This window comes from Physeter macrocephalus, chromosome 6 (genome assembly GCF_002837175.3).
Source record: "Physeter macrocephalus isolate SW-GA chromosome 6, ASM283717v5, whole genome shotgun sequence".
NCBI lineage: Eukaryota > Metazoa > Chordata > Mammalia > Artiodactyla > Physeteridae > Physeter > Physeter macrocephalus.
Window position 1 is genome coordinate 33,216,600 of NC_041219.1, and position 12,557 is coordinate 33,229,156.

Sequence of the window (12,557 nt, forward strand, 5' to 3'; positions counted from 1 at the left end):
AATCAGCTATACATATACAGATATCCTCTCTTTTTTGGATTTCCTTCCCATTTAGGTCACCACAGTGCATTAAGAAGAGCTCCCTGTTACTATACAGTATGTTCTCATTAGTTATCTATTTTATACATAGTATCAATAGTATATATGTGTTAATCCCAATTTCCCAATTCCTCCCAACCGACCATTCCCCCCTTGGTATCCATACATTTGTTCTCTACGTCTGTATCTCTATTTCTGCTTTGCAAATAAGATCATCTATTCCATTTTTCTAGATTCCACATATAATAAATGCTGGAGAGGGTGGGGAGAAAAGGGAACCCTCATGTACTGTTGGTGGGAATGTAAATTGATATAGCTACTATGGAAAACAGTATGGAGGTTCCTTAAAAAACTAAAAATAGAACTACCATATAACCCAGCAATCCCACTACTGAGCATATACGGAGAGAAAACCATAATTCCAAAAGACACATGCACCGCAGTGTTCATAGCAGCACTATTTACAATAGCAAGGTCATGGAAGCAACCTAAATGTCCATCAACAGAGGAATGGATAAAGAAGATGTGGTACATATATACAGTGGAATATTACTCAGCCATAAAAAGGAACGAAATTGGATTATTTGTAGAGACGTGGAAGGACACAGAGAAGTTTTGGTCCAGAACAAGAAGTAAATTAAAAAATGTATTCTTCTTCTAATAGTAGATGAAGATAGGTAGAGGAGACAAAGATGATGAAAAGTAATAAATAACTAAATATAGATTTATTCATTTATACATTTTTATTCCATGTGTAAATTATTCTATTAATTTTGGCAAATAATGTACTATATTTTTCAGGTGACTTAACCAACACTTCCCTTAAAAATACATCTATAATTTTAAAGTATAGACATTGTGATCTCAAAATTAGCTGTACAAATACATTTTTTATTACTTACACATTCCTTAATTTGTTATAGACATATGAGATAAAGAGACAACTAAACTCCAAATAAATGAGTTTTACTGGAAACTTTACTATTATATTAAACTCATAATCCCACAATTCATTGTCTGTTACTCAAATCATGATAGGTATCAAATTATTTACAATACGATTAAGATTTTTAAATATTAAAACTGTACTGCACAAAGATAATTATGTTTTGTAGAATATGGATTGTTAGGCATTTTTAATTGATGCTATCAGCAATAAGTTATTTGCTGAATAGCAATCCTTTTTTTTTAAGAGAACCCCCCCTTAAGGTTTTATGTATACATATTTAAGATCATTCTGAAGCATATTTATATAAAATTCACCCATTTTAAGTGTAAAGTAGTATGGTTTTAGTGAGTGTATAGAGTTGTGCAACCACAACTAGAAATAAGTTTTAGAACACTTTAATCAACCCTCCAAATTCCCTTATGCCCTTTTGTGGTCAAGCTGTCCCTCACCCCCAGCCACAAGGCAAGCACTGATCTGCTTTCTGCTGTTATGTTTTTGCTTTTTCCAGAATTACATGTTCATATTTCATATGTGTTTTGTGTCGTTTATTTTTTTACTTATCATTGTTTTTGAGATTCTTCTACATTGTTCTGTATATCAGTAGTTTATTCTGCTTTACTTGCAGTTGTATTCTGTTGAATGTATATGCCACATTTTGTTTATACATGGACCAGCTGATAGATATTTGAGTTGTTTCTATTGTTTGGTTATTATGAATAATGATGCGATGAACATTTGGGTACAAATCTTTGTGTGGACATATATTTTCACTTCATTAAGGTAAACCCATAGGAGTAGAATTGCTGGGTCATGTAGTAGGTGTACATTTCAATTTTTAAGACACTGACAAACTGTTTTCCAGTACCTGCACCACTTTGCAATTCCACTAGCAATGTATGAGAGTTCCAGTTGTACCATATCTTCACCAACACTTGACGTTTCAGTCTTTTTAAATTAAGAAATTCTAACGTGTGTAGTAGTATCTTACTGTGGTTATAATTTGCATCTCCCTAATGACCAATCAAGTTGGGCATCTTTTTTTGTTAAGTACCTGTACAGATCTTTTTCCTGTTTCTTAAAACTGAGTTATTTAAATCATTATTGAGTTGTAAAAATTCTTAATTAGATGTGGACACAAGTCCTTTGTCAGATATATGCTTTACAAATATTTTTTCCCAAGCTGTAGTTTGTCTTTTCATTTTCTTAACGATTTCAACAAGCAAAAGGTTTTAATTTTTTTTAAGTCTACTTATCATTTTTTAAATTTATGGTTCATGCTATTTGTGTGTTGTCCCAAGGTCATGAAGGGTTTTCTCCTATGCTTTGTTCTGTAGGATGTATGTGTTTTTTCCCTTACATTTAGGTCTGTGATCTATTTTGAATTAATATTGGTGTATGGTGTGAAGAAAGATCAAAGTTCATTTCTTTTCCATGTGGATATACAGTTATTCCAAAAACATTTCTTGAAAAGCCTATTCTTTTCCAATTGACTTTCTTTGATACCTTTACTGAAAATTAATTGACCACATAAGTGTGAGTCCATATCTGTATTCTCAGTTCTGTTTCATTGATCTATATGTCTATCCTTATGAATTCTTTCATTTTTAATCTTGAAGAATGGAATAATGTTTAGAGAAAAATAATCATGTTTGATAACTTCCATTGAAACATACAATTTATCTAAATTTAAATACAATAATAGGCAAAAAAGGATGATTAATCTTTCTTTAAAATGTATTCTTTACTACAGTTTAAAACAAAAATGATAATTAGATCATTTTGGATATTTTTACTGGATGTGGAAAAAATAGATGGAAAAGCCTATTGTCTGAGGCAGTAAACTATTATTAACTACTGTGCTGCTTATATCATTAAGAAAAAATTTCAAATTTAAGAGGGTTAAATAAACATGATTATGAGACAATTGAAGCATGTAAGAATACACATAGTTCCTTTAAACTGGTTAAAGTCTTCAGCCATGGATGAATTACATCCATGGGTATAAAACATAGTACTAGGTGATGTAATGACAGAATCATTGTCAGTAATTTTGAGAAGTGGAGAAGAACACAAGACTTGCCAGAAGACTGAAGATGCACAGATGTTTCCATTTTCAAAACATAAAAAAATAGATTGCAGAAGCTAAAGGCTAATAAGCATGATACTGAAAGCTGGTAAAATTATAGAAGAGATAAAGCATATATTTTATCAACATTTTTCAAATGATCACTAGAAGAAAAAATAACTTTTTCAACAAAATTATTAAATTACACACCTGAAAATGGCTAACATAGATCCTGAATGACTGTGACTAGTAAATATCTTTTTTAAAGTAAAACAACCTCAAACCTTCCTCTGGGAAATCATACAATGGGAAGAAAGAAAATAAATGAAGTAAAAAATAATGGCATCCAAACAAAATTATTTTTAAAATATCACATGTAATTCTACACTTAAAAAATAGAAAACCTTGATAAAAGGTACTAATCTCAAATTATCAAAATTGATGTCTCCTTCTCTGTGCATGGTAAGCCTAGTGACGCCAAGTATAGACTAAGAAATACCCAGAAGTTGAATATATGAGTTTGGAGTCCAGGGAAGAGTTAGGGCTAGTTATATGAATCTGGGACTAGTCAGTGCATTTGTGGTATTTAAATCCATGAGACTGGAAGAGATCACCTAGGAAGTGAGTATGGACAGAGAAGACCAACAACTGTAGAAATTCTCTTTTGATTATTTCCATCTTCACAGTGAAATAATAATCAAAGTCATGGGCCTGAGTGGAAGGAGAGGAGAAGGAGTGTTGGAGGTTTGTGGAAAGAGGAGGGAAGCATAAAATAGTTGAAGGGTAGACCTGTGAATATAGAGGGATTAGAAGGCAGCCCTGATGGCTTAGGAGTGTTCGGTGGCCATAAATTTAAAGCAAAATCAGCAGAAGGATCAGGAAAAGAAGCAAGAATTACTGAAATAACTGAAGAAAACTTTCAGTGTTAGAATTGAATCTGCCAAGTTAAAATGCCAAGGGCCAAGAAAAATAGAGACCAACGTCTATACATGCTGTCGGGACATTTTAAAATTTTAGATATTTTTAAAAATATTGCTAGCAGGACTTCCCTGGTGGTGCACTGAATAGGACTACTCCGACCTCCCAGTGCAGGGGGCCCCGGTTCAATCCCTGGTCAGGGAACTAGATCCCACATGCATGCTGCAACTAAGAGTTCACATGCCACAACTAAGGAGGTGGCAAGCTGCAACAAAGGAGCCCATATGCCGCAATGAAGACCTGGCACAACCAAATAAATAAATAAATAAATATTTTTTTAAAGTATTTCTAGTAATCAGTCAACAAAACAAGTTATATTTCAAGGAACAAGAATCATGCTGACCTCATATTTCCCTGAAGAAGCAAAGGAATAACATATAGAGTTAAAGTTGTGTACCAGGAAATTTTTAGTTCCAAGAAATAGAAAACGCAACACAACTAATATAAACAATAAAGCAGATTTATTATCTCACATAAGAATTTCTAAATTGGCTCTGAGATTGGTTAATTTAGTAGTTTAAGGATCTAAGTTCTTTCCATCATTCTTTGCCAAGCTCAGGGGATCGGTCTTGCCCTGAGTCAATCATCCTCTTGTTCATAAGGTGGTCCTGAAGTTCCAGGCATTACATGTAGACATGACAACATCAAGCAGAAGAAGAATCTCACTGGTTAGTGTTGTGTCACATACCCATTCCTAAGCCAATCACTTATAAGGGCAATGCAGCTGGCTTAGTATAGTGCGTGACTGGGTGGAGAACGATCGGTTACCCAAACAAAACCAGAGTTCTCTTAATAAGGAAGAAGGGGAAATGGCTATTGGGTAGGCAACGAACAGTGCCTCTTTCGTGAGAGGGAGAAAATATTGTAACTCGAAAATTAAAAACCCACTAAAAGGCACTAAAAGTCTTCCCTGGTGGCACAGTGGTTAAGAATCCACCTGTCAATGCAGCAGACATGGGTTCAAGCCCTGGTCTGGGAAGATCCCACATGCCGCGGAGCAACTAAGCCCGTGTGCCACAACTACTGAGCCTGCACTCTAGAGCCCGTGCTCTGCAACAAGAGAAGCCACCTCAATGAGAAGCCCGCGCACCGCAACAAAGAGTAGTGCCCGCTCACCACAACTAGAGAAAACCCACGCACAGCAACGAAGACCCAACGCAGCCAAAAATAAATAAGTAAAAATTTAAAAAAACCCAACCCACTAAACTATGAGTTTTTATGAGGACATATTCTCAGACATAAAAATACTTTGAAAAACTATACTACCCATATACCTGTCCTGAAATTTTTTCTTGAAAATACTGCAGATGACTGAGAGAAGAATCAAAACAACTCAAAAAGGGGAAATCATGTTATGAAAGAGCTGGTAATCAAGTAAAACAAAGTTAAGTCTAATTACTTGTTTTTGATAAGTATCTCTGCAAATTATATTAAAAACCAAAGGCTTAAATGACATTTAAGCTGCTACCTGAAAACAATATTTAGACAGGTGAAGAACTGGGAGAAGAGCATTACAGACAGAAGGAACAGCATGGGAACATTTCTTTAAGGCTGGAGATAAACACAAGTTAGATGAGGCAGGAGTCAGATTGTGCTGAGTCTCATGAGCCATTTTAGGGATTTGGAGTTTTATTTTAAGTATATTGAAAATCGGTGATATATTTTACGTAGAGGAATGACATATCTGCATTCTATTTTAAGATCATTCTGGTTGCTCTTTAAAACAGCAGATGGGAGGCAGGGCAAGGATGGAAACTGAGAGGCTATTGAAGGTAAGAAATCATATTGTTTGGACTGGGAAGAAGTGTAAATAAAAATGGTAAGCAATTGATAAATTGGAAATATGTGTAGAGAGACCCAATAGGACAAGCTGATGGACTGCATGTATATGAGAATAAGTTGAGGGAGATTGGAGAAACAAAGATCCAAACTTTTGGGCTTCCCTGGTGGTGCAGTGGTTGAGAGTCCACCTGCCGATGCAGGGGACATGGGTTCGTTCCCCGGTCCGGGAAGATCCCACATGCCGCGGAGCGGATGGGCCCGTGAGCCATGGCCGCTGAGCCTGTGCATCCGGAGCCTGTGGTCCGCAATGGGAGAGGCCACAACGGTGAGAGGCCCGCGTACCAAAAAAGAAAAAAAAGATCCAAACTTTTGGCTGAGTGAGTGGTAGTGCCATTTACTAAAATGAGAGATACCAAAAGATTATCATGTTGCATCTTAACGTGGGGAGAAGAGAAAGGGAAAGGGGGACCAAGAGCTCTATTTTGAACATTGTAAGTATGAGATGCCTATGAAACATCCAAGTGAAGATGTTAAGAAGTTCAGAATAGTGGTCTGAGCGGGAGATATATTTTTGGAAGTCTTGGCATATAGAAGATATTTAAAATTACAGTAAATGAATGATATTACCTAAGAAAAGAAAAATGAAATTCCAGCACACAAAGGTTGGATAGAGAAGAAGAAAATAAAGGAGATATAAAAGAAACAGGCAATGAATTAAGAGGAAAAGCAAGAGAGTGTGGGAATCATGGAAGCCAAGAGCAAGAAGGGAGTATTCAGTTGTGTCAAAAATTGCAAAAAGTCTCATAAGTTGAAGACATGTACACTTTCATTAGATATAGCAACATAGAGGCTAATGATAACAAAAACAGTTTCAGTTGACTAGTGTTGGTGGGGGTGGAACTTCAGGTTGCAGTGGAATTGAGAATAAAGAGTATGTGAGGAAGTGGAGACAGCTTGTTTTAGATAACTCTTCTGAGAAGTCTGGCCATGAAGAAGATTGGAACAATATCTTGGAGATAGACTGGAGAGACACAAAGGCTCAAGAGAAGTTTTTTGTTTTTTAATTTAAGGATGGGAGATATAAGTATATATATATATTTAAGATGTATTATTTATTTATTTATTTATGGCTGCATTGGGTCTTAGTTTCTGGCACGTGGGATCTTCATCGAGGCATGTGGGCAGGATCTTTCATTGTGGTCCACAGGCTCTTCGTTGCTATGCGCGGGCTTCTATCTAGTTGTGGCATGTGGGTTTTCTCTTCTCTAGTTGTGGCACGCAGGCTCCAGGGCACGTGGGCTCAGTAGTTGTGGTGTGCAGGCTTAGTTGCCCCATGACATGTGGGATCTTAGTTCCCTGACCAGGGATTGAACCCTTGTCCCCTGCATTGTAAGGAGGATTTTCTACCACTGGACCACCAGGGAAGTCCCCACAAGTATATGTTTGAATGCTAATAAATGATCTGATAGTAAGAGTTTGAAGATGTGAGGGAGATGGAGTTTAATTGAAGGAATGTCTTCAGAAGGCTTTAAACCCATCATTAGATTGAGAGAATGGAATTTTGATATTTTCACCAGTCAACATAGTTACTGAGTGCTATGTGCCAAGCTCGGTTCTAGGCACCAGTGCTGTGAGAATGAAGAAGACAGCCAATAAACCTGCCCTCAAAGATTGTAATTTCTAGTGTGGAAGAATGAAAACATGTAAACAAGCAAATGAATATATAAGATTATTTTGAATATTGATAATTGCTATAAAGCAGTCAAGAGAGAGTCCATGTGTTAGAGCCAGACCATGCTCTGCAAGCCTCCGTGTATTATCCATCAGCCAAAATCAAATGGGAGCTTCCAAATCTTATGGGATCCAGGCAAGACTACACTTCTCTTTCCTTTAAGACTCATAGCCTCACCACTGCCTTTCTCTCTGGGACCAAAAGAACAAACATCCTTATACCCTTGATCCCTATTTATGTCATTCATCACTAGCCATGGTCTCCTAACACATCCCTCACTCTCCAGCCATTAATCCCTATAGTGATCTGTATATCACCTTTCCTGATTCAATCTTCCTTCCCTCTCCAGCACCCAAAACCTTTCCCCCATGAGTCCTTCTGGAACTCAATTATCAGCAAAATCACATTTCCTTAATGTCTTCTTTAAATATTCCTTTTACTGACTTTATCTTACTGAAACCCATCTCTCTCCTAAGGCCCCTGCTTGAAGTAGTGGCAGTTTTTCCTTCCACAGTCTTCATATTACAGAGCCTGGAGGTGGGGTAGGTGTTCTGTAATTTATTAATGCTTCCAGAACATTTTCCCTCCCTCCTCTTTTGAAAAAGTCACCTTTGAATCTTGTACCATCAGACCACATCATCCATTACCCACTCTTGTTGACATTACCTTCCAACCCCACAGTTTACTCCTCCTTGATCCTTGAACATTTTAGCTCCTGGATCACTTCACTCTCTCTAACACTCCTCCTGTCATTAATCTTGGGGATTTTAAGATTCTCACTGATGAACAATCCAATGCCCTGCCCTCTCAGTTCTTTGGTCTCCCCTCTTCCAATGACATTGCCTTTCACTCTTTGTTAGCTACTCATTCCTAAAATCATTTTATTAATAGATCTTTCATTACCATTAATTAACCTCTACATAATCTCAATTTCAAACATCCCATCCTCCAATCTCTACCTTATTTCTAGAATCCCAACTCCAAACACCCTTCAGTACTATTGGGATCTACAATCCATTGATCCTACCACTATTTTATTGTCTCTTACCCCTTCATGTCCTTACTTCTCTCTCTCTCTACTCAGGTATTACGGGTTGAATTGTGTCCTTTCTAAAGATATGTTGAAGTCCTAGTACTCCCCAATACCTGTGAATGTGATCTTATTTTAATATAGGGGCTTTGCAGATGTAATCCAGTTAAGATGAGGTCATTAGGGTGGGCCTAAATCCAATATGACTGTTGTACTTATAAAAAGAGGAAAATCTGAACACTGACACACAAAGGGAAGACAACCATGCAACGACAGAGGTAGAGATTTGAATTATGCTACCGCAAGCCATGGAATGCCTGGAGCTACCAGAAGCTCAAACAGGTGCATGGCCCTGCCAACACCTTGACTGCACACTTCTAACCTCCAGAACTGTGAGACAATACATTTCTCTTATTTTAAAGCACTCAGTTTGTGGTATTTTGTTACAGAAGCCCTATGAAACCAATATCCCGGGTTAAACTGTTGATATATATGGTCAGATGATGACATCATGATAAAAGTTATTAAATGGCCTAATGACGAAATCATTCCCGTGCATACACTCTGAGTTCCCTTGCCTTTCTCTTACTTTATGGTACTTGGCTAAACAATAAACCCTGATTAAATCCCATTTTCAGCTTTCTTCATGACCACAGTTGAACAGTAAAACGTGGCTTAAGAAAAACACACAACCATGTTGATTGATCTTACTTAAAACACATGGTGATTAAATGCAACTGGACCTGAATGGTGCTTGCAATCATATTGTCTTTCTCTACTCCATTCATTCTTTCTCCTATAAAACTATTTCAGGGACTACCCTGGTGGTCCAGTGGCTAAGAATCTGCCTTCCAAAGCAGGGGACGTGGGTTCAATCCCTGGTTGGGGAAATAAGATCCCACACGCCGCAGGGCAACTAAACCTGTGGGCCACAACTAGAGAGCCTGCATGCTGCAACTACTGAGCCTGTGCACTCTGGAGCCCACGCACCACAACTAGAGAGAAGCCCGAGAGCCGCAACGAAGACCCTACGCAGCCAAATAAATCTTTAAAAAAAACAAAACTATTTCATCTCTCTCTCTCAAAACCTCCAATAACTTCTCCCTAATCCTCATTCTTAGTAAATGTCCTCACTATTACAATAACCTTCCTAAGAAAATTTCCACAAGCTCCCATGACATCATCTCATCTACGTGAGTTTGTCCCCATGTTCTTTGCCTTCTATCCATGCTCTTGGCTAAAACCAGCCTTTTCCTTTACACAATATACTATCCCCTCTTCCCTAATCAAAGAAATTGTTCTAAAAATGTCCTTTCCCTCCTCTATCATAAAACTTTCCCTCCCTACGAGATCATTTCTATTAGCTATTATTTCTCCCTTCTTAAAAAAACTAATCAACCACCACTTTTTCTTCCACTTCTCTTCCAGCCATAGCCCTCTGTCTCTCCTTTTCTGCACAAAATAACATTTATTTCAGTTTGCCATGACAGTTGCAGTTTACATTTCATTATTTAATTAAATCTTGGTTTAATTATTAATAGTACCCTTTTCAAATGTGTTCCAGTTTGGATTGTAAATTACATAGCTAGCTTACCTTTTGATGTAAAACTCCTTGAAAGTGTTGTCTGTGCTCATTCTATCCAATGTTTCACCTTTCATTCTCTCTTGTGCCCCATTTCAAAAAGTCTTGTCCACACTACTCCATTGAAGCTGTTTTCAAGGTCACCAAACATGTCCTTATCCTTAAATCTGATTGTCAGTTTTCACTCCTCACCTTTTTGAGTTTTGAGCAGCATTTAACATAGCCAACCATTCCCTCCTTCTTAAACAATTTCTTCATTTGGCTTTTAGGGCACCACTTTCCGGTTTTCCTTCTGTCACTGCTTCTTGGTCTCCTGTCCTGGTTCTTCCTCACCTCTCTGAACTCTGAACAGTGGATTGGCAAACAGCTCAGTCTTTAAACTTCTTCTGATATTTATCTATAATCATGCCCTCCTTACTCTTCTCCTAAGCTACTTAGGGAAGGAACTAAAACCCATCACACCTCCCCCACAACACACACTCAGAGTAAGGAGATGATCAAGCCACAGTAGATGGTTCTTAACTTTGTGTAAGGAAGAGAGTTATCTTCAGGGATTGCATTTTGCTGAATATGGGTGCACATCACAGCTGAATGGTTCAGGTGCAGAGACGGTGAACACTCCACTAGGCATTTTGTTGTTGTTGTTGTTATTTGTGGGCGACAGTTACTTTATTATAGAAGAAACAGAGGTAATAAAACAATAAGTTATTATACAATGACAACATCACCATTTTAAAATCTCTAATGAAATAATGGATATAGGCAGGGACCACCAATCACTACTAAAGCTATTAGGTGAAAAGTCGATGAGGAAGTATAAATTTGAGAGATTAGGCTAAGAGAATTTGAATCCACTAAGGAAAGTAAGTATTACTAAAAGTGGGGTAAACAGGCTTTATGTGCATTTGTTGTGATATAATATGAAGTATACAGAGCCACCTATAAAACATTCTTGCCAAAAAGGAAAAAGAAAATAAAAACAAGGACCCGAATTCAACCAAGATTCTAGCTCTGACTTCCAGTTTTGTTTTTTGTTTTTTTTAAATCCTTATTGGACTATAATTGCTTCACAATGGTGTGTTAGTTTCCACTGTATAACAAAGTGAATCAGCTATACATACACATATATACCCATATCTCCTCCCTCTTGTGTCTCCCTCCCACCCTCCCTATCCCACCCCTCTGGGTGGTCACAAAGCACCGAGCTGATCTCCCTGTGCTATGCGGCCACCTCCCAACAGCTATCCATTCCACACTTGGTAGTGCACATATGTCCATGCCACACTCTCACTTCGTCCCAGCCTACACTTCCCCCTCTCTGTGTCCTCAAGTCCATTCTCTACATCTGCGTTTTTATTCCTGTCCAACCTCAAGGTTCTTCAGAACCATTTTTTTTTAGATTCCATATATGTGTTAGTATATGGTATTTGTTTTTCTCTTTCTGACTTACTTCACTCTGTATGACAGACTCTAGATCCATCCATCTCACTACAAATAAATCAATTTTGTTTCCTTTTATGGCTGAGTAATATTCCATTGTATATATGTGCCACATTTTCTTTATCCATTCATCTGTCGACGGACACTGAGGTTGCTTCCATGTCCTGGTTATTGTAAACAGAGCTTCAATGAACACTGTGGTACATGACCCTTTTTGAATTACGGTTTTCTCAGGGTATATGCCCAGTAGCAGGATTGCTGGGTCATATGGTAATTATATCTTTAGTTTTTTAAGGAACCTCCATAATGTTCTCCATAGTGGCTGTATCAATTTACATTCCCACCAACAGTGCAGAGGGTTCCCTTTTCTCCACACCCTCTCCAACGTGTATTCTTTGTAGATTTTTTGATGATAGCCATTCTGACTGGTGTGAGGTGATACCTCATTGTAGTTTTGATTTGCATTTATCTAATGATTAGTGATGTTGAGCATCCTTTCATGTGTTTGCTGGCAATCTGTATATCTTCTTTGGAAAAATGTCTATTTAGCTCCTCTGCCCATTGTTCAATTGGGTTGTTTGTTTCTTTGATATTGAGCTGCATGAGACGCTTGTAAATTTTGGAGATTAATCCTTTGTCTGTTGCTTCATTTGCAACTATTTTCTCCCATTCTGAGGGTTGTCTTTTGAAGAGGCTGTCTTTTCTCCACTGTATATCCTTCCCTCCTTTATCAAAAATAAGGTGACCATAGGTGTGTGGGTTTATCTCTGGGCTTTCTATCCTGTTCCATGGATCTATATTTCTGTTTTTGTGCCAGTACCATACTGTCGTGACTACTGTAGGTTTGTAGTATAGTCTGAAGTCTGGGAGCCTGATTCCTCCAGCTCCGTTTTTCTTTCTCAAGATCGCTTTGGCTATTCAGGGTCTTTTGTGTTTCCATACAACTTGTGACATTTTTGT